This window comes from Thunnus maccoyii, chromosome 16, assembly GCF_910596095.1.
Source record: "Thunnus maccoyii chromosome 16, fThuMac1.1, whole genome shotgun sequence".
NCBI classification, from domain to species: Eukaryota; Metazoa; Chordata; class Actinopteri; order Scombriformes; family Scombridae; genus Thunnus; species Thunnus maccoyii.
This window is the reverse complement of record NC_056548.1, coordinates 21,377,300-21,400,870: the sequence shown is the minus strand read 5'-3', so window position 1 is coordinate 21,400,870 and position 23,571 is coordinate 21,377,300. Positions and strand designations below refer to the sequence as shown.

Here is a 23,571-nt window from a genome sequence, read left to right as displayed (position 1 = left end):
TCAGTACTAATCAATGGCTTATTACTGATCTATAAAGCATTATAAATGATTTATTAATTATTATTGAAGCCATAGCTTATTTATAATGTATGTTTTATTAGGAAAGTGATACCTGTTACCTTTAATACAGAGTGGACTTTGTTGTAAAACTTTTGTGATGTCATGTGGGGTTGAGAGCAGAGTTGGCCTAGAATAGTTTGACTGCAGGACAAATACTCTCCCACTCTGAACATGAAGCTCTTCAGCCAGACACATCAGCGAGGCAGCAGACTACACTCTATTTTGGATCAGGGCATTGTTTTTTAAAAGCCTGAACTGCAGCTAGCTTTGATTCCCTGACGGCAGACACTACATTATATGGGGCACGGACGGTCAAACTAGCTCCCGCCGTAGCACGGCACTCAGAGGACTGCCAATTACTGATGCATGAGTCATTTTTAAAGGAGCACTTTGAAATAATGCCAAACATGAAAAACTTTCCCTTGCTCAATGGAGCGCTCTCGATACGGAGGCACTGATGCATGTGGGGGTAAACTTGTCTCTGTTTTTGGGTTGGTTGGATGAAACACAGGAAGTAGAGGTTGACTGTGGCGACGTAAATGCTGCAACATGCACTTACATGCCAGCAGTCAAACATACATTCCAGAGTTGAAAGGTATGCAAACATGAAAACACACTTATTATGCTGATGCATTTGAATCATTCATGTGTGAACTTAATGTACATAAACATGCGCTCCCTAAAGACCTGCATATATTATCTTTGTAGTTTACATTATTAAACACTTTCTCTTCCTCCCTCAATTGTCACCCTTTGACAGTTACATCCACAGGAAAAAAAACAAAAAACATCTCACTCTGTGACTTCATGGTTTCATTCAAGGTCTCACCTCCTCCGCAGTCCTTTGCTTTGCATCATCACTCGCCTCTTCAGAGGGGAGGAAGCAGAGGAGGAAGCACTGTGAGGCAGCGCAAACAAACATATGTTTGTTTGTGTTTTACACATGAACAGAGTACTTCTGAACTAGACACAGAGGTTAAAAGGTCATCGGCGCCGCACAGAAATATTACAGACAGAGCGAGGTACACATGGGGAAAGCCAATGGGGAAGGGAACTTAATTGCACTGTCATCCTGCTCTCCTCCGCTTTCCACCCCTCTGATGTTGCTTCATATCGAGGTTAGGCGGGGGGAGATGAGGCTAGGAGAGGCAGAGGGCACTCTGTCTGCCCCCTCTGCTCTCTCTTTCCTTTTGCGTCTGTCTGTTCCGCAGATGATGCTGCGCTTGATGTGATGTGACATTTATTAAAGTCCAGCCCTCAGGACTGGTTGATGGAAGGAAAGATGGTAGGAGGAAGCAGAGGAGAGGAGGAGGTAGGGAGTAAAGAGGGAAGGTGGTCAATTTTTCCTGTGTTACCAGCAGGCTGAGGAGGAGGAAGAGATGACGAAGGAAAAAGGAACAGCACTGGAGACGGCTGTGGATGGGAACAGATACAAATCTGGCATCCAAGAGGGAGAAAGTAGAACAAGTAGAAGAATGGAGGAGAAAGCTTTAGGAATACTGGAATATTGTGGAAGAAGGGATGTCAAGGAGCAAAAAAAAAAAAAAGACATCAGCATCTAATTATTAAATATAAAAAGCTATGGTCTGGAGCTGCAGGTGTGTTTAAGCCATCTTGGGTTATTGATGAGCCTGTCATGGCTACTCTTCATCAGGTTGTGGGAAGCAAGAGGACGGAGAGATCAAGGGGAGAAAAGGATCGAGACGGAGGGAGGGAGGGGTGGGATGAGAGGACGGTTTGGCTTAAGGTCTGCTGAGCCTAAAAGCGGTTCCCCCAGTAGTGGTGAATAATGAACAGAGACAGAAAAGAAGAGGAAAAGAGGAGAGGAAGCCAGACAGAAAGGCAGACTAAAAGATGGAGGGAAAGGAGGAGTGAGATTAAAATGAGAAAATAATAATGGAGTTGAGGGATTTGAAAATAACTGAGATAAAATCTGATGTGGCAGCTACAGGTCATATTCTTTAATGTGGCTCAGTCGATTTCTACCCCTGACATCTCAACCATGTAATATCTTATGGATTTTTTTCAATACATGTGATTTATTTTTATGTCCAGACTCATTTAGCAGCCAACACAAAACTCCCAAGAAGCTCAAAGTTGAAGAACGTTGGCTACATCCCTCTGGTTTTTTGCCGTCTGAGGTTACGTTTGAACCAATATGGAGTTTCTGACACTCGCCACAGAAAACTGAGTCATCCTTTCAGCCAGTTGGCTCGTCCAAGATGACCGAGAGGAATGGCAGTCCGGCAATCTGCCTGTCAGATCCAAACATGACCGTGATTATTTCTCCTCGGCGCAATCCAATCCTGTGGCGTGGAACTGGGAATTATGTGACCTATTTTTTTTTTGTTTTGTTTTAACCCCCCGTATACATCCACCCTCCCATCCCTCTTCTTTAGCTTGATATTTAGGTCATGAGGGGACGTTTTCCAGGCAGAGGCCGAGAGCTTACTGTCCACTTGCTCCGCAGCCCCCGATATATAATTGAAAACATACAAATGGATTAGCTGGAGAGAGTTCAATGCCAGTGGGTCTGTTGGGTCTGTAGTGGCCAGTGGATTCGGACCCTCTAATACTTTAGGGGGGGGGAGGGAGGGAGAGGAGGGGCTGAGGGGGTGGATGATGGACAGATCCAGGGATTTAGGTTCTTGATCAGCTGGAACATGGCGAGACCAGTATTAAAATCAACATGTGCTCAGAGGAAAACATGCAGACACACAGAGGCAGTTAGGGGGAAAAAATGCACACAAACAAACACACACAGAACTGTCCACTAATACGGTATATATGCACTGGCTAGAGGCCACCATGCACACTCTTTCCCTATCTCTCTCTCTCTCTCTCTCTCTCTCTCTCTCTCACACACACACACACACACACACACACACACACAGACAAAACAAAAGAGAGACAGGGAAAGAGATAAACCACCACCACTTCCAAATGCACCACTTTTCTTATCCTTGAAGAGGTTAAAGGATATGGAGGAGAAAACGATGGTACGATTATTACCCAAAACCTCCATGGTGGACATCTGTCACAGTTGACTTTGTGTGTTTTTCTTACAAACTGTCTGACCGCTCATGTTTCTTGCCCCATGGAGAACCGAAGTCCACTTCCTGTCTAGCCACTGTTCTACAAGCTAATAGATCAATGTCACTCTACAGCCAGCCACCGGTTAGCATAGCTTAGCATAAAGACTGGAAACAGGGGAAATAGTTAGCCTGTTCTCTGTCTGAAGGTACAGAAATACACCTAGTAGCGCCCCTGAACCTCACAAATAAACATGTTATATCTTGCCTGTTATGTTTTGTTGTAAATCTTTGCAAAAATGGTTGTGTAAAAATGTCAATTTGTAGATTTACAGGGGGGGTATGTGCTGGACTACTTCTTGGCTGTGAGCAGTGACTCCCTGAAGTCTCCGCTGGTTGCCTGTTAACCTCACCATGAGGACTCTTTTTTTTTGGACAGAGCCAGGCTAGCTGTTTCCCCCCGTTTCCAGTCTTTATGCTACGTGGCTGCTAGCTTTAGCTTCATATTTACCAGACAGATATGAGCATGGTAATGATCTCATCTAACTCTTGGCAAGAAAGCAAATAAATGTATTTCCCAAATATGTCAAACTGCTGCCTTACACATCTTTCATCAGTCATATTGAAAAATCAAAATCCATATTCTGATATAAATAAATCTACTTCAGCCTCTCGACTTAGTTACGAACTTCCCTCTGTCAAGGCAAGCTGGTGATGCTCATTAAAAAGAGAAATATTAAGTAAATTTTAGTATAATACAATATTTCAACACCCAAGACAAATTTTATATGATGTACAACATGCAGCACAGCTGAATAAAATGAGTTTCCAGGGCTGGATATTTGTGTTTACAAATGCTGATGTGATTTTGAATTAAGTTTTTTGTTTACTCCTAAAACAGAACCTTGAGGCCGACTTCCTGCGCTCGGAGCATCTCCCTCTTCCTTATGTTTCTCTAGTGGCGTCTGTCTCGTCCTTGCAGGCTCCGTGGACACACTCACAAGGTCAGCCTCTGTTAATGTGTTGCTCAGTGTGCCACAGTAGGCTTGGAGATGGTTGTAAAAGCACTGACAACATGACCTTCTCCTTGACTGATGATGGTCAAGAGGGCCATTACTATGAGCTACTGTCTAAGCTGTCTGCAGGCGTTACATTGTGGTTATTCAAGGATGCAGACGTGTTTTGAATTTTTTTTTCTCAAAGACTGATGAACGTAATGTTTAAAAAAAGAAAAAAAAAAGTGGTCAAAATTGTGTTATTTTACTGGAGTTGCCTGGAAAAATATACTTGTAGAAATGAGAGAAAGATAAGGAACAGAAGAGTATGGAGAAGGCAGGCAGGAGGAAGAGGAGCCATGGAGAGATGAGAGGGCAGAAGATGAGAGGAGAAAGGGAGAAGTGGAATACAAATGAGAGGAGAGGAGGGGGGTGAAGAGGAGACGAGGGAGAATGGGGAGACGACGAGAATGAGATGAGAGAAAGAGAAGAGGGGAGGGAAGGAGGGTTGAGGGAGTGGAGGAAAGAGGAAACGGAGAGATAGCAGAGAAGACAAAGAGGAGAATACAGAGTGAAAGAGGTTTAGAGAGAGAGAGAAAGAGAGAGAGAGAGAGCGGCGTACTCAGCGAAGCAGCCGTCTCAGAGACTTGCCAGCGCATCCGTGACCTAGATTCTCTGCTTCTCCCTAGATCCCTCTCCCTCATGAATGTTTGATTACACCTCCAACAATAGCAGTATTTACACCAAACGCTTTTTAAATTACAATTCGGCTGCAGAGGAGGAGAGGGAGGAAAAAAAAAAAAAAACCCAATCCATTCAAGGTGGAGGGAAAATGGCAGAGAAATTGATTTGAGAATTCTCACCTCACTAGAGAGGCAAGATTTGAGTCTCTTAAGACCAGACAGCGCTGATTGGTGCACAGTCAAGCTATCTCGCTCACACACAGAAATAAGCTTTTCTGACATACAGCCAAAAAAAAAAAAAAAAACCCAGGCAGATTCATGTATCCACTCATGCATGCATGTCCCCACTGCTGGTTTTTAATAAACCACAAGCAGACGCAGACCAGTGCTGGTTAGTTGGCTCTAAATGATGGAGGGAAAAAAGGGGTTTTTAAATTTTCAACTTGCACCATCTTCCTCATCAAGGTGTGGCTGCCATCCCCACTCACTCCCCCCCCAATTCTTCTGCATCCCAAAACCATGGCAAGGCACATCTCGGTGCATCAGCCGTCGCCATGGCCACTGATAAACCTCTGTCTGTGTTGCCATAGTGACCATTCTGGGAAGTTAAGCCTGCCTCTATGACTGCCATGAGAGAGAGAGAGAGAGAGAGAAGAGCCATAGACACCAGACAACAAAATGGCGGCAAGATTAAACAGACGATTCTGGGCTAAGCCACAGTTATCAGGCCAGACAACAAAGGATGCTGGTAAAGCACAAACAGACACACCATTTCTCTCTCTTACTTTCTCTCTCTCTCTCTCTCTTTAACTCTCTCTCCTACTTTTTCGCACATGTACATATGTGCATGGATGCATAAACATACACACATAAGACATACACACACACACACGCATACATGCACACACACACACACACACACACACACACACACACACACACACACACAGTGGTTAATCCCATTCCAGTAACCAGAGAAAACTGGTTCAGAGTCAGTTAATCTCCAAAAAGCCCAGTTTTTGGAAGCTGTGTGACATCCGGCTCCAAGTAGAACAACTCAGACAGCCAGCTAGTCGGCCATTACAGCCCTGTTTTTTTTTTAAATCGCCCGTTCAAAATCAGGAGGAAGAGTAATGTTGTAAACAAACTGCACAGAGATGAGACAAAAGCTAACAGCCTTGATGTCGTTACCAAATCAATTGCAAACTTTGCGGGCACATTTGCTTTGCAAGTTGTATCTACACTTGACTTTTAATCACTATGTATTTTCTAGATTTGAATGCACATTCTGGACCTTATGAGTCTAACAAATTGAATTCAGTAGGTGTTGTGAATGCATTCTCCCTGTAAAACAGTTCACAAACGATTCCTTATTGAACCTAACTTGTCTCCTCTTTCTTTTTCTATCTGTTTTCTCTCCACCATGGACCAGTGGTGCGTCCCCCCCCCCCCCCCCTCCCGCCTCCTCACTCTCTGGTGGAGGCCTCGTCCCCCTCATCACCATAGTCTGGCTCGCTCCGTAGACCAAATCATTCTGTCTACCCCCTGCACTACAGTTGCCACGGAAACCCTGTGTGTGTTTGTGTGTGCAATACTGGTGGGGGATTGGTTGCTGGGGGCTAGATGCTTTCCAATCAAACCTGTTACTGGGCTGCGGGGCCCCCCTCCATGAAAAACAGGGAGGGAGAGAAAGAGAGAATGGAGGGGAGAGGGTGCCGCCTGTTGGGGCAGGCTGTGTTATCATGTTTTGGTGATGTCTGGCCAGCATGGTGCATAGCGAGAGGCGAGACGTAGCCATATCACATTACTGGTCTTCATATTAAGATTGGCAGGCTCACAGTGAAAGCGCATCTTTTTAGTTCTAATATAAATGAAAAATTCACATTTTGTCTTACCCAGCATGCACTATTGATCCGCTTCAGACACTGACTGAATGTGGCACAGCAACCATAATGTGTTGCAAAAGGTTAGTCTCTCTGTATGTGCCTCACCTCAGCTCAGCTCCAGTTACAGCACAGCACCACTGCACGCCTCATGTTTGATGTCATCATGACCGCAGCAGAAAGACCACTGGTGTTACTGGTGCTGCACAGTTCATCAGTCTGACGGCTCCTTGTCTTTGCCTCAGGATGATGACGATGATCTCGGAGCCAAGCTGTGCTGCAATGCGCTGGGACGTGGCCAGAAGACCCCTTCTCCAACTGTTCCTCTGTCCCAGCTGTCAGAGACACACAGAGCTATGACACAGTGACGGGCGCACTCAGTAGGATGCCATGCTTCACGGGCCAGCGGGGGGAGAATCGGAGTGAGCCGCTCCAAGCTGAGTAGGTTGAGGTATCGTTGTTGTTTAGTGAGGCTGCAGGTGGAGGAGTAGGAGCCTGCTGTTAAAAAGAATGCACCTGAACGCACCCAATAAGTGCACATCGCTGATTTAATCGTAATTCCATTCATAACTGCAACCTGAAAATCACATTGAATTTCCATTTTGTTTCACTTCATTATTCAGTCTGACATCATGTTCAGGTCTGCTGATTTCTGTCTTAGGGGGGTTATTTTGTTTTGTTTTGCCTTAATCAATCAGTAACCAGTGGTGGAAGGAGTACTCTGCTTCTTTACTGAAGTCAAAGTACCAGTACAACAATGTAAAATTAGTTAAATGTACTTAAAGTATGAAAGTACTTCAGCAGAATTTCCCCTGTGACTGAAAAATTATTACAGATTACTTTTATTAGATTGTTACTAGTGATGCATCAATGTGTAAGCAGCATACTGTTGTAGCTGTTCGAGGTAGAGTGAGTCTGAACTGCTGTATATATACACTTGGCTAGTTTAGTCCAGTGTTTACAATCTAGGGGTCGGGCCCCTCCAAAGAGTCCCAAGATAAATCTGAGGGGTCATGCGATGATTAATGGAGAGAGAGAGAGAGAGCAAGAGAGAAAAGAACAACAACAGCAACAAAAACTTCTTCTACACTCTTCACAGATTTGTCTTCATTTCTTAAAGACTTATAGCTAATACTTGCTTTTTGTTTGAAATAATAGATAATATGACAGCTTTGGGCCTCAAACAGTTATTTATCCATCTGAGAAGTTTAAAGGGGAACAACTGGGTCACAAGCCAAAACAATTGGGAACAACGATTTGATATGTTTATATTCTTGTGTTTTATGTGATGTCTTAATATGAAAAGTAACTGTTTGTCATACTAATGAAGTGCAGTAAAAAGTAAAACAGTATTTCTGCTTAAATGTAGCAAAGTTAAAGTGTAATATGTGTAGCAACTATCCAGCACTGTCAGCAACGTTTGAAGCAAAATGCAAATTTAGAACTTTTTATATCTGTAAATCAGCTTTAAGAACATTTACAGCAGTGTCAATCTCATCTATGCTTGTTGCCATTTGTGCGGCAATTTTTCTTCTGCTACTTTTTATTTATCTAGTTTTATTTATCGCTACTTAGTAATTTTATATGGCTCTAGCAAATGCAGGAGATTTTCCCCTTTTTAATCCCGCATTCAAAGCTGTGATTGGTCGATTGTCTCTCCAAACATGACAAAAATTGATATATATATATATATATATATATATATATATATCAATTATATATATATCTTTATGCTGCACATACCATGACATCCTATGTGTTGCCTTATAACATGGCGGCTTGATCCCTGCCACACTGCCACCATCTCAGTTACTCTTCTTAAATTAAGCTAAATAGGCTCACAGTTTAATTCAGGACATGTAGTTTTACAAAGCAGCTGGTGGATGTTTATCTTATCTGTGATATCTGTTATCATCATGTGATGTTTGGTCCTTTTTATGGTGATAATCCTTACATCCTGTGTGACAATGTGGAGCTTGTGATGTGCATGCCTTGGGTCAAACATCTGGAAGGCCCCAGAGGAGAAACTGTATGATGTTGTCCGATTAACAGAGAGTCTTTAAGACTAAGAGGAATTGAGTGGCTCTGGTCTAACTTTGTCCCTGTGGGCCAATAACAAAGAATGTCTGTCTGCATCTATCGATGTCTGTGTCTGTCTCTTTCTCTTTTTGTCCCTCTTTCTTCTTTATCTGATCCACTTTCTCCTACTACACCGGGAGTTCTGCAGTCATCAATCTCTGCCTGTCTCTGTTTCTTTCTTTGTCTTTCTTTCTCATCTCATTCTCTTCCTCTCTTTGTCTCTCAAGTGCTGTCTCTCTCAGGCCTGCTGCCTTTAGATACCATATCTTTTCTTAATCTACTCCTGAATTACACTAAAGCCAGCATCCCAGAGGAACGCTCTAGATTGCCTGCAAAGGAAAATGGGATAAAGAGAGTGAAATTGAGAAAATGAGGTTCAGATAGAAGAAGGAGATGCCATTTGCAACAAAAGATGTCTTAATGAGATGAATTATGTTGTACAGAAGAACAAAAAGGACTTTATTGATCCATGCTGCAGAAGAAAATGCACCAAAGTATTAAACAACCCAAGAGAGATATACGAGGCAAAGGAAGCCAGAGATAAATGCAATGACAGAGGGTATCGAATTTCAACTTTTCATTCATGTGCAAACCTGACAGCATGTTCAAAAAAAGAGCTGGCAGAAGCGGGATTATCAAACCGACTGATGCATGACACGTAACATACAACCAACACACTTCAGTTCCCGTCCTTACGCTTTCTCGCCGGGTGAGATGACGCAGGAGATAATTGCATTGTCTCTAGCCACGGGAGCCGTTCGCTGCGTCATAATCAGACACCCGGCGACATCGCTCACTCTCCTGACATTCAGGAAAATTCTGTTGCTAGGAGCAACTGCAGGAGGATGGTGGGAGGGTCATGTTGTAGTGATGCTCTGACGTGTCTCTGTAGCACCTAAACTTGTTACCCCTGAATGAAACATGTCTATATTTATGATACTCACGCTGGCAAGAGGATTCTTCAGTCAGCTCTGATCGATTAGAGAGCAATGAAATAAAATCAACAATCACTCGGTGAGTCTTTGTAGTAAAAAAAAAAAAAAAAAGAGTGGGTTGATAGAAAACAAAAACCCTGAGTTATGTTTAATAGTCTAAATGCTTTGACAGCTGAGTTTTCTGCAGGCTGGTGCTGAATGCCTGTATGAGGCGTACAGTGCAGTATATTGTCCAGAGTGGAGCAGAAGAGATGTCACTACCATTTCCCTCCAGCCATTTGGGGTCAGGTGTCAAATGTCTATTCACTACGTGTGAGTCACAGTGTGTTAAACTGAGGCAGGACTTGTCATAGCAGGGCGACCATGCAGACAACTGCAGCCATTGATAGCACATCAAGGAGCCTCAAATCTCTGGATAGCAAGTGAGTTTTGTGATATGATAGGAGTGACAACTACAGTAAGTTAGACATAAAGGAAGTGGCAGCATTGATAAGTGTCAATCAAAACTGTCACAGTGTGGCAGGAGAAGTGGCTGGGACGTTCCTCAGAGACATGAAAAGTGTCACTCCCGTTTCTCAGGCTAATATTTCCGAATCATTCACATTGTTGCAAGGCCACTAAACTGATCTGATCCAGATCCAGACGTGACAGTATAGTCCCCATGTTCTCAACTCTGCTTCACCTCTGGCTTGGAGCTGTGTCTTCCAGGGCCCGCAGTGGCCAGCCATGCCATATGGCCCTACGCTCTGAGCCAGGGAGTCAAGGAACACCAAATTAATTCTGCGCACTGAAGGATTAAACCGCCCGGCCTCTATCACTCTAAAGCTGGTGAAAAATGTGTCGTTTTCTTGCAGTTTCCCAGGCGTAGACAGCTGTCTCTGCTTTGCACACACAATTAAAAGTACAGTACATGCTGTGAAAAGACAGTACATATGCATTCAAATGCACTGATGGTTCTCTTGACATGACATCAAAAAACACTGCTTACGCATACTGTAGATTTCAGCAATTCTAAAGTGTGGAAATTGGTTGGAATCACATACAGTATTGTAAGCATGCCATCCTGCATAAAATACAATTACAGCCAAACTGCAAACTAATGAGGTTCTGTGTTTGTCATTTCAAGCTGATTGATGAGCCAGCCATTGAATTTGAACTGGTGTTGCTGAAAGAAAGTATCTGAAACCATTAACATACAAAACAAATAGCATATCTGACAGTATTTGGTTACAGGTCCAGGAAGAGACAAAACAAAAACCTGTTAGTTCACCCAAGAGGTTACATGACACACACCATCTGAACAACTTACTCCTCAGGCAGTGTAAACACTGGGAGTGTAACCAGAGGTGTCTGTAAACAAAGGAGTATGAACAGGAGGAACCAATAAGCAGCCTGACTGTAGACCCATCAATCATTCTTCTGAATGCCTTAGAGGTTAAATTATAATTACTCAGTTATGATGTCGCAGGCTCCTCTCTGTCTGGTGTCAGTCTTCTTTAGATGCATATAACAACATGTTTAGTACATATGTGCTTTAGCTAATATTTACCAGTGAAAGTGCGGCATACTTAACAAACTTCTGATGATGTAACTTTTATGTTTTTATGATCTTTAAAGGTCTTAGAGGAGAACTCGCATCAGGTCAGCATCTCAGCCAGCCCTATCAGCAAACAACAACATCAATACTGGACAATTCTGCAAAACCACAGGACACATCCAGTGCCAACATATCAGAATTATTGCTTTCTGTATCTGCGCATGGCAATTATAGAACAGTTAAGGTTAGGGACAGATTATGATTGAGGCAAATAAACTACAGTTAAGGTATGGTTACAGTTAGGTAATTAAAACACTTCTCCTCTTCTCACTTTGGTCTCCTACCTGAAAGTCTAGCTCAGTGTCCTTGGAATTAAGTCCATATTGGACGATTCTGCACCTCATGATTTATGTCCAGTGGCAACTTTGATTGCCAGCACAGGAAGTTGTGTCTCCTTTATGTAATAAGTTGGAAAATAAGGGTGTGGAGGTCAAGGTGGTGGATAGGTGTGTACCATGTCAGACTTTTATGCAGGTGATTGGAGTGCACATCCTGTCACAGACCTGCAATTAACATTCACTTCTTTAATAATCGGAAACAAGACCTTTCCCAAACCTAAACCGTGTTTTAGGGCATTTTAAATCCATAGTTTGTTTGCTCTCCAAATCAGTGGATGAGTAGGTAAACTTTGTACGTTTTCTTTTCACACACTGAAAGGTCAGTGGTTAGATGTGACTGCGCCAGGAGCAAGAAGTTAAATACAGGAAGAAGGTCCTATCTGCCAACTATTGAAAAATGCAACATTTAACATTAGTCCAGCTCGGACCTTGATTCACTCTCCAGCTAGTCTCTAACAACTGATGAGTTTGCTCATCTGCATACCAGCATGCAAAGCACACATGCCTCAGGAGCCGATTAGATCAAACTTGTACGCCTTGTAGTTGGGTCGGACTGAAGTTGGATCATGTTCCCACTGCAAACAAACTTCTGCAGGCTTCATTTGGGAACAGACTGAGACAACATCCTCTAAAGGGTTTCGCTATGGTTGTTTTGGTCCACACCCGAGTACAATTGCCGTGTTCAGACCTGCCCAAATTCATTTGGATTAAATAACGCAGGTCTAAAAACGCCTATAGTTGCCTAACCTTAACCTTAACCATTGTTTATTTGTCATAACCTTCATGTTTCTTTAACTTTAACCATACCAATGTTATTATGCGCAGATATTGTAGAAAACAAGAATTTAAAAAATGTTGGCATTGAGCGTAATTCAAGGTTTTGAGAATCTTCAAACAGTGGCAATAGGGTTGTAAAGTCAAAACTTTTTACCACATTACATAATGGGCACACTACTTCCTGTAATGACACTGAATTTTGGCATTGAATTTAAACGGTGAGGTGCCAAATGATCCAAATATGGAAGTAATTCTTAGGGATACTATCTCAGAATTGTACATCTGTCATGGCCCCATTGATGCTTACATCAAAGGAGGCCAATGTTTTACAATCCAATCAGGGCCAAACTGCTCCAGATTGTGTAATTTGATTGCAGTAAAAATGGCAACACTGAACGTCTACCTTGCAGCTGTTTGGGGCTTTAAAAACATAACACGGCTCATGTGAGTCCATCATTTCCCGCTTAGACAATGATTTGCATCTTGTGCCCTACATCAACGCCAGAACACAGAGGGAACTCTGCAGAAGGTGCAGATGGTATTTCTTCTCCTCTGGCAGACAGAGCCAGCCAGAAATTTAATAACAAATTCTCAAAGAGTTGGCCTGGAGCGCGCCCACCAGCCAATCAGCGTAATCCAACCCGGTGGACAGCTATAACCAAGTGTTATTTCTTTTTCACTGCATCGTGTAATTACTCCCCTCCTCCCTAAAGAGAGCCGAGGCAGCTGTGGATGGGAGGAGAAGAATCAGATAGATAGATATATAGATATATAGATAGATAGATGGATAGATAGATAGATAAGATAGATAGATAGATAGATAGATAGACTCATAGGGATGATATTTGGCCCAGAGGTTTTATTAGGTTTTGGGGAACAGTTGTTCAGGGGCCAGTGTTTAGAGATCAGGGACTGAGGGAGTTAGAGAGAGCGATGGAGGGATTGAAGGCAGGGTTGATCTGCTGCAAGGGAGTCTTCCTGTGCACATCAGGAGAGGACTCATTACTCACACTTGATAAAGCCATCCAAGTCACCTTCTGGACTCTCCATGGACAGTCCCACCCGCTCATCCCAGCTGTGTACATTGGCCCAAGCCAAGACAAGACCGGGTGTGGTGAGTCTTTTGAGAATACACTAACAGTATGAGACCATTTGGCTCGAGTCTGCCTGACACATTATTTTTCTTTATGTTTCATTAAACTATCCGAACAACAGCCCCGGGAACAATTGTGTTAGATAAATTGTGTATACAGGGTGCTTCAGAGCCTTGAATATGACTAGAGGACATCTCCAGTGCTGCTCTCCGATGCTGGAAAACAAACTTAAGGTCATCGGAGCTAATCAGTCGCACCATTCCAGCCACCTCAGCTCTGTAATGAGATCATGGAGATTCGTGGTGAAGAATGCCATGCTCGTTCAAGGCTGAGATGATACAGGCTGAATGTGCTCTGTGAGCGAAAAAGTACAAGTTCAACTAGAAACATGTGGACAGCTTGCTAATGTAACGACAACATAACAGGATGATGTAATTGCAAGCCTGGACTCCTCGAGGATTTTACTCCTGCTGTGGGGGATTCCAGATAGGAGAGATAAGTCCAGGGTTGCTCCCCACACCACATAAAACACAATGAGGACAGTTCTTTTCATTCAGTGACAGAGAGCAGGACCCAGGTGGAGATAAGACACAGAATTCCTCTTTTCATCATCCATTTCTGCCAATTGTGTGAGAGGTGACTGATGGAGACAAAGGATGAGGAGGAGGGAAGAAAAAAGTGATGGAAAAGGCAAATGCAGATAAATTTCTCAAGTTTGTCTTCAAGATGGTCATGGATGAGCACATACCAAGTGGCGAGCAGCGCAAGTGAAAACAGGGGAAGACGGAAATTAAGGGGGGTTGTAATGCAGAACACATGCAAGTAGAGGGATAGCGGTCAGAGGGGAACTCTTTTACGAGCACATCATTCCATCATTTTTGGTGCGAGTGTGAAAAAAATTCTGCTTTTTCCACCGGCCCGCATTCGATCCTGTGGCCTCGAGTGATTCAGACCCCAAAACATTTTTTTTTTTTTTTTTTAACTGAATGTAAACTCTTCCATATGTGTGCTGAGCATATTAAGGAGTGGACCTTATAAGCAACCACAATTCTCTGAAGTGTGGACATCCAGCAAAACATCTGTGAGGATTCATAATCCAAGTCTTCATTATGCATGCAGTACTGTACACATGGGGACGGATAGTTTGTAAGTGAGGAGATAGAGAAAGAGAGGGGTGCAGTAAAGGGGGGCGGGGGGGGGGGGGGCGTGCTGGAATGAAAAGTGTCTTGTCAACAAAAGTGAAATATCTGAGGCTTGGCCGGGAACCACAGTTCGGGGCGGGGAAGTTTATTGTGATATTCTGCTTTGGAGCTACAGCATTCCCTCTTTACTCTGGAGTGTGGAGTGGTCAGGGACATGAGGCCCCTGTCAGTTAAAGGCCTTCAAGACACAGAGGGTTTCACAAAAGAGCACTTTCATTTTTTTATACTTGGAAATGTAAAACGTGGAATGTGACATGAAAGTTGCTTTGGTGTTTTGAGTTGCGTATTTTGACTTGTGAATTGTGACTGTTGGGTGAACATGAAGCTGTGGAAGGAAAGGAGGAAGGACGTAGTTTGATCTGGCAAAGGCTGTACATGAGGGAACTAGCAGGTGTAGGCGGCGGCTTTGAGTGACAGGTCATTGAATAGGACTGGGGGAATTCTGGGCCCTCTGATAACAGCTCATTAAAACTACATTCACAATAAGCCGGGGACATTTGAAAACCCATTCTCAACAAGTCCTCCAAATTAAAGTAAAAAATTGCCTCGCACACGTCTTCCAGAACGACACAAACGTTCTCCCTATCACCCTATTGACAGGACGATTGCCATTTAGGAAATAAAACTGTTTTCTGATTTATGGTTCAGGCCTGGTTAGGTTTAGGAACAAAAAAAAAACACAGTTAAGTTTAGGGGAAGATTGTGGTTTGGGTTAAAATACTTAATACGTTAAGGTTAGGAGACCTTCGCTGTCGTGGTTACAATAATAACAATGTGGTTACGGTTAGGGAACGACCACAGTCACGGTTAAAGGAAACCAAAGTTGACTGTCAGTAGGAAATGGGAAATGTACAGCAGTCTTCCGGGTTAACGTTTGATGTTTTGTTACTATTCATTCACCCAGACTCTCCTCCGTCTCCGTCTGCAGACTTTGTGGTTCTATAACGTCACCCGACTACCTCCTTTGCTCGAAGCAAAGAAGAAGAAGGCTTTGTCTCATGAATGTAAACAAATACCATTTCTATTTGTTGTCTTTATTGGGAAGACAATCTCTTTTTTTCGCTTTGTTTTGGACCTTCATCCACATTATCTCGCATTGCTGTGGACAAAGAAAACACAGCTTCTGGAAAACAATGATGCAGTCCTACCTGGACATGGTCGGGGGCTGTGCGGCAGACTTTCTGTCGCCTCTAACCCTCTCTGTTATCACTTATTTTACAATAAATGTCAACAGAGCTGATCATGCAATACACAGTAGACAGTCTGACAACAGAATCAGAAAAATGTGTAAATGAGAAAAAAAGAAATTGTGATTTCAGCTTTATAAAAACACAGTATAGGTTATCAAGAACAGACAGAATGGAGGTTTACCCAGCTGAGACTCAGAAACTTAACCAAGCTGTATGTTTCTGTACCACTCTAGATGACTGTGATGCACAGTGTTGTTGTTTGCAAATGGGAAGAGGATGAAGATGAAATTTAGCTATTTATCATTTAGATGGTTCAGTGTGTACAAGAATTTTTACAAAACCAACCAAAAAACACCAGTGAAAAGTTCAGGATTGACAACAAAGCTTGGATTTGGATTTACTGCTTGCTGCCATATTTGTAAGTTATTAGAATCAGAGAATGCAGATTTGAGGACACTGAGAGACACCTGTCAATCAAACAAACAGGCCCTTTAACATATCTCCCTTTAGGTCTACTTGTCTTGTTAATGGTAAAAATGTTACATTTTCTATTGTAACATTTTCTACTCTATCAGAACATAAAAGGGAGCTTTTGTCACTGAGATTGTCGTTTTCTTGGAACCAAAAGCACTTCTCAACTGCCGTCAGTATTGAGCCATGTGTTCGATCGGTGTGAATAAGATGACACCTCACTTGCTTATCACTTATTAAACTCACCAATGAAAGACTCATGAAGCCAAGAAGCAGGCTGAAGAAGAAAGGAGTTGAAAATCGAATACCAGAATGAGTGACTGATGACTTGGTCTGCGCTGGTGTGAATGAACATGTGTTTGTGTGTGTGAGTGCCCATGTGGGAGGAGAGATAATGTGTCTGTCGTGTGTGTGTGTGTGTGTGTGTGTGTGTGTGTGTGTGTGTGTGATGGTGTGGTATGTGAGGGTTTTGTGAGGAGGAGAGTTCACACGACCCTGGCTCCCATCACTCTTCGTATTTCTCCCCGACTTTATCTGCCTCTATGAAATCTCAACACTTGAAAGAGAGCATGGAGAGGTTCCAGCTTCGTCTGTAAAGTACAACGCAAAAAATATCGCAGTTCGTGCACATCTGGAACTCAGGGGTGTGTTCAATCCCCCCCTCACCCAACCCTCTAATGCAGCAAGGGAGCAACACCTAACTTATGAGTGCATAGTCCATCTGGAATATAATGTGGTTTTGCTTAGAGGACCCTTCCTTTTAATTTAATTTCCCTGTTGTCTCCACTCCACAAATATATGAACATTTTAACAATACATGCATGCTAGAATATACTCATAACATATATTCACTTTTCCCCAGTCCACCTTTTTTCGTTTCTTGGTGAAACATTTTCCACCAAGAGAAATCAAATCAGACATGCAGGAGGGCTGCAAGGGGGAGGACGACAGGAGTGACAGGAAAATGCAAAAAGAAAGGTCGCATTTCACACCGTCATCCATCATTTTTACAGTCCGGGTTGCAGACTTTGGGTTTTGCACGTTTTAGCAGCATGGAGTGGGTGGTAAAGGGGCGGGAGAAGTGCCACTGGAGTGTGTATGTGTGTGTGTGTGTGTGTCACAGTGTGTGCTAGGGGAGTGTGCACTTTTAAGATAAACTGGTCTGATGAAAGAGGAGCCTTCGGCCTTGCAGTGGCCCCCACCATCCATCTGGGAATGTCACTTTGCGAGTGTGTGTGTGTGCGTGTGTGTGTGTGTGTGTGTCTGCATGTGTCTGTTGGCATGTGGAATTTCAGTCTATTAAGTGACCCCGCAGTAAGGCCTTTGGGAAGTGAGGAGAGTGGATATGGGTTGTCAGGTGGAAGGATGATGCGTCTCAGCTCTCCCTAGTCAAAAACGCATCTGTGTGAGTGCGTGCACATTCTCACATGCACACTGAAAGCATGCCAGTATTGTTGTGTGAAGCACTTATCAAACAGAGACCCCACCCATGTTCAGCAGGAACCTGAAACCCCTCCAAACATGGCAGGAGGAAAGGAGGAGAAAAGAAGAAAAAGAGTGAAGGAGACATTTAGGGGCCCAATGTGCCAGAGGTATCATTACCTTTTCATTTCACCTGATGAAAGCCATTTGGCTGGATTAGTTTCACACTCTCAATGGGACCCCGAGGTGAAGGGAGCCTCCGATCAGGATTAGCAAGCCGCAGTGGGCTGCAGACAGCTGGGTGATGGAGAGGAAGAAGAACCTCTGTGTAATGGCTCCGCCTCTCTCCACAACAAAGGGAATGCTGCTTGTTTCTGCAGACTAACGGAGGCGGGGCTTCATGCTTGGCAGGCAACAGACTTGTGTGTGTGTTAACGAGAGAGTGAAAGTGTAGCCAGCTAAGGTGCCAGCCTGAATGAGAATGAAAGACGATGATTGGACTTGCCAAATTGGAGGGGATATTAAATCTAGGAAGCAAAACCACTTGATAATGAGTTTTTGTAACATTCTGTGTTTGAGACTGTGTGTGTGTGTGTGTGTGTGTGTGTGAGTGTGTGTGTGTACATGTTTGTGTGTTTGTGTTCACACCTGTGGGCTCTGTCATCTTTGCTCCTAATTATCTGCAGCATAAATCAACGGTGGGTGCGTTGCCATGGCAGCCAGTGGTAGGCCGGGTACTGGTGATGGTAGTGGGAGAGAGCGCCAGAGCTATTTCATTAACCTTTAAAGGACTTGGTATTTATTTTAGTAGCAGCACTATGAATATAAATGTGTCATTTTGAAAAGGGAAATGACCAGGTAATAAAAAGTCTGAGGACCCTGCTAAGGCCTCTCTCTCTCTCTCTCTCTCTCTCTCTCTCTCTCTCTCTCTCTCTCTCTCTGCCAGTTTTTAACCACATTAGCAGCATGTCAAGGGATGAAATATCTCAACCATCACTGGATATTTGGCTTTGAAATTTTATACAGACGTTCATGTTCCCCAGAGGATGAAGTGACTTTGTTGATGCCCTGAGATTGACTTTTTGGTCTTTATTGAAATATCTCTGTAACTATTGGATGAATTGTAGTACAGATGTACAGATGGTGATTAGAGGATTAATCCTAATGACATTGGCGACCCTCTGACTTTTCATCTAGTGCCACCAGCAGGTCAAACTTTTTACTTATCTAGTTAAGTAACTCAACGTCCACAGGATGGATTGGCACATCATTTTGTACAAGGGCGGCTGTGGCTCAGGAGGTAGAGCGTGTCATCCACTAATCAGAAGATCGATTGGTGCGATCCCCTCCAGTCTACATGTCAAAGTGTCCTTGGGCAAGAAACTGAGCCCCAAATTGCTCCCAAAGGCTGTGCCACCAGTATGTGTGAGTGTGTGTGTTAATGAGTATTAGATTAGATCTCCTGATGAGCAGGTTGGCATCAGTGTATGAATGTGTGTGTGAATGGGTGAATGTTGATATGCAGTGTAAAGCACTTTGAGTGGTCGGAAGACTAGAATGGCGCCATATAAATGCAGTCCATTTATTAATTTCTCAACCATTAACGGATTGATTGTCATGAAATTCGGCTCAGACATTCACGTCCACCTCAGGATACAATTAATGACATTCTCTCCACCCTCAGCTCTTCTGTGTTTAATGCTAATTAGCAAATCTTAGCATGCGAACACACTAAACTAAGACAATGACCAAGGTCAAAAATATACCTGCTAAACATCCGCATTGTCATTGTGAGAATGTAAGTGTAAGTGCATTTAGCTCAAAGCACTGTTGTGCCTAAATACAGCTTCACAGAGCCACAAGCATGGCTTTAGACTTATTTTTTTACACACTTGTATACCATTTTGTAACTGACTGACAAGGGTTGGGTGATGAGAATATATATTGTGAGATGATATAAATTTGTCAAACCTACAAAGATTTTGTTGTACCTTTCCTATGAGGTAGCTGCCACTTTAAATCTGTGCTGTATTAGCTCATTGAAAGCAATATTGTAATCAATGAGCAGCACTCAATGGCAATACTTGTGTGGCCAAAAACATTCCCATACAATAGTTATCAAATACATTTCAGAAAAACACACTATCTCATGATCACACTGCAGTATAAAATTACTTATATAATGATAGATTTTATCCATATTGTATAACTTGTCCCTATGGCTCACAGTGTAAAATAAAATGATTAGTGTTCATTGACACTTTGATTACAGTCAAGATGATTTTCAAAAAGTGGATAGTTTGTGAACATTGAATAAGGAATCAATGGGAATCATTCAGAGTAAGATAACAATCCCCAGCCTGGTTTCAGCCTCTGCTTATTTACAGTAGTATTTCCTGAGTAACTAATAATAAAATTTGAGGATGAACCGTGCAAATCTTCCAAATGATAATATACTCAGGGTTGACTTGTCTTGTGAGGTCCTCAGTCGATGCAGACATGAGTTGTAAGTCACACTACACAAAGCTGCATTTGAAATCTTTATGTTGGACATCTGCTCAGCCATGGATGGAAGCCAGTCAGCAATCACTATATCCCATACTGTAAAGAAAAGAGAGGAAAAGACAGAGAAAACAGAGGGAGGGAGAAAAACACTTAAAACCCACCTGAGATTCATCACTGAATGTATAAAACTGAAAATGGATTATCATAAAAAACAAATAATAGGAGCCATAACATATTTCTGGGTTCTCTGTTGAACTCTCTTGTGCATGTTGTAGATTCTCCTGTCTGGGAAGAACATCACCAGGGACATACAAAAAGCCAGCGTTTGCAGTAGTGCCTCAGGGGCAACAAGGGCAACGGAGAAGGGTCTCTTTGTGTGCTGGAATCATGGACGTTTTGGCTGGGATTGGCTGGTTAAAAGGAGCATTTTCCAGATGCCTCAGCAGTAAGTGAAGCCTCTGTAACCACTAGTAATTCAATTGTGCCACATGATTTCTTGGTGAGTAATCCACAAATGGGCACTCAGTGAAAACAGCTTGGCATCCAGGCCTAATGAGCCAGAGGTAGTGAGGAGGGAGAGGTGGGGGGTGTGTGTGTGGAGAAAACAGAGAAGGGGAGAGGCTGAAAGATGGAGAGAAATGTGATTCTGAAAGGGAAGAATGTGACAGAGAGACAATAGGATGTACAAAACTAGTCAAAGACTAAAACTTTGCATGATGAAACGATTGTTTTGTTTTGTGATGCAACAGATTGGCACCGAAAATCTGAGCAGATGAGACACACTCATTCAGGCATTAGACAAAAAGCACGCACACACACACACACACACACACGCACACACACACACACACACGCCACTTCGACCGCAGCCATGTGTAGAGCTGCAGAACCCTGACTGTGAAGGGTTATGGTTGTGTGGATCTGGATTGTTTCAAGCTAAGTGAAGAAAATTCTTTCTGAGGCAGCCAAGAGATGACACTCCCTCCCCTCCCAATTCTTCTCCAGACACATTCAGAGGCTGACGAGGACTCTCATTCATACAACAGCGACACGAAACACAAAAATGGGTCATGGAATCCCATTCAAATGTTTGATTTTTGGCAACTCTAGGCATACTTCAAATGGGCTTTGATTGGTGCCACACTATTCATTTTCAGACTCATCCAAAAACCTAATCTCTTCTGGAGAGTCCTGCAAACAGCAACATTAAGGCAACATTGGCCGGATTCCCAGTGACGATTCTTTCAAAAAAAAAACACATTGCAAAGTAAATGCTCTAGGGCTGTATTGAAGTATACAGGGGGGTGGGTAGTGCTAATTTGTAACCACTGTTACACAAAAATGTGTGACTCCAAATGGACCAGAAGAGAGGAAAGAAAGGCACAGTTTCCATAGTAACCATTTTCAGACTAAGTGGTTGTCTTCACTCGCTCTCAGTTTTCTGTTGATTTGCTGTCTTTTCCTCCATTTCCTTCACAGTTTCCTGTTTTTGGAGTAAATCAACCACAAAGGAGTTTAGTAAATAAGCAGCGCAAAGGTGGGAATAAGACTACATTCATTAAAATTTAAAGAGGAGAGACAAGAGGAGGATCGGGTACGTTGCAGTAGAGTACAAACACACACACACACACAAGCCTGACATAAACAAATAAAGAAAATTCAAAATCCAGACACACACCTGGGGAAAAAAAAGCTTTCAGTGGCACAAATATGGAGGGGCTGCATGGCAGAACTAAATCTAGACATGCAGCGGCACAACTATTCCTGTCCTATATTTCATATTTAATCTGCTGTGCTGGAGGATTTCTTGGCCTAGTGCACTGTGTAATCTTGTCGAGGCGCAGATGGCACTCTCACAGTGTCAATCGGATCCCCTGGATTGGGACGGTAGAGGAGGAGAGTTCTCCAGGGGCCGCCAGCCGCTGCGCCAGGATCAGCAGGTTTGGCTGGCCAGAGGCAGCATCAGCAGCATGTAAGCAGACAGTCCCTTCACCTTTTTATTCCAGGCTTAGACTAGAGCTAGAAATGACTTTCAACAAAAGGGGCTGACATTGGACATAATTGCAGGCTGGGTTAAGGATTTGCCTAGGATCTGATGCAACAGGCCTGTCTTGTTCCCTTTTTACTTTGTACACAAACACACACACACCTCACAGATTCTCTTTTACGCACATTCACACTGCTGTTTTGCATGTTTGCCTGAGAAAAGATACAATTTCCTCTCCAGACAGAAGAGGAGATGAAGTCCTGGTGGCCTCTTGCCATCCTTTTGTGCCAACTAAGAAGCCTTTGTTATGAGGAAGGAGTTTGGGTGCGGATATTTGCCTATAGCAGATGCAGAAGATATTTTTTGGGGTTTTATTTGGAGAACTTTAGATACATTTAGTTAATTCAACAACTAGACTAACAGTCTACGGCCATGCTAGCCTAAATGTTGCTAAATGCTTACATTGGCATGCTAACATGCTCACAATGAGAATGTTAACATGCTGAGGTAAAGCAGGTAATATTGACAATCTTCACCATCTTTGTTAGCATGCTTGTTTTGCTATTTGGTTAAAATTGAAAATTTCAAAATTCTAACCACTAATGTTTCAATAATAAATCTTATTGTTCCCTTTAAATTCTGTGTAGCCTGTCTGTATACATGTAAAATGTGCTTACTCTTGTTATTTTTTGCTAAATGATGTATTATTTTATTGATAGTTCACTCTTAAAAACATGTATGTTTCAGCCCGTATATATGAAAAACACTCTTTGTCTAACTTGTTAACTTTTATTATCTGCCTGTTGTGTTTTATATATTTATAGCTGTTGTCCTCACTGTGGGACAGCAGGTAACCTGCTGGGAAACAGTTTCTAAACTTAGTCAAGCCCACAGCTGGCAATGGGGGGAGGGGGAGGGGGGTGTCACCAAAGTGAGAACAATTCATCCTTGACTGTGTGTACCAAATTTCATGGTAATCCATCCAATAGCTGTCAAGACATTTCACTCAAAACTGCAAATGTGAACCTCATGATGGCACTAGAGCAAAACTAAGAGGATCACCAAAGTTATTAGGATTCATCGTCTAGGAACCATGAATGTCAGGTAATAAGTAAAATCCTGCTGGTGTGGCACTCGTGCTGGAGGAACAGTTAGAGGATCACCAAGATTCATCCTCTGGGGACCATGAATTTCTGTATAAAATTGCATGGTAGTCCATCCAATAGTAGTTGAGATGTAAATCATTTTGAATCAAAGTGACAAACTGATCAACCAACATTGTAATCCCTAAGGCCATGTTGCTAGCAGGGCTAAAAAGTAC

At 42.9% G+C, this 23,571-nt stretch overlaps 1 long non-coding RNA gene across 3 annotated transcripts; it reads left to right on the top strand.

The window, feature by feature from the left end:
* Positions 1-13,187: 13,187 nt before the first annotated feature.
* On the top strand, positions 13,188-22,916 carry LOC121880747. Of its 3 annotated transcripts, none has more exons than XR_006091635.1 (5): positions 13,188-13,493; positions 20,539-20,708; positions 21,743-21,857; positions 22,108-22,235; positions 22,491-22,916. It is a non-coding gene; the product is annotated as an uncharacterized LOC121880747 (long non-coding RNA). The 3 variants fall into 3 exon arrangements; XR_006091636.1 differs by lacking the exon at positions 13,188-13,493 and adding an exon at positions 18,196-18,456; XR_006091637.1 differs by lacking the exon at positions 13,188-13,493 and adding an exon at positions 20,273-20,443.
* The last annotated feature ends 655 nt before the right edge of the window (positions 22,917-23,571 follow it).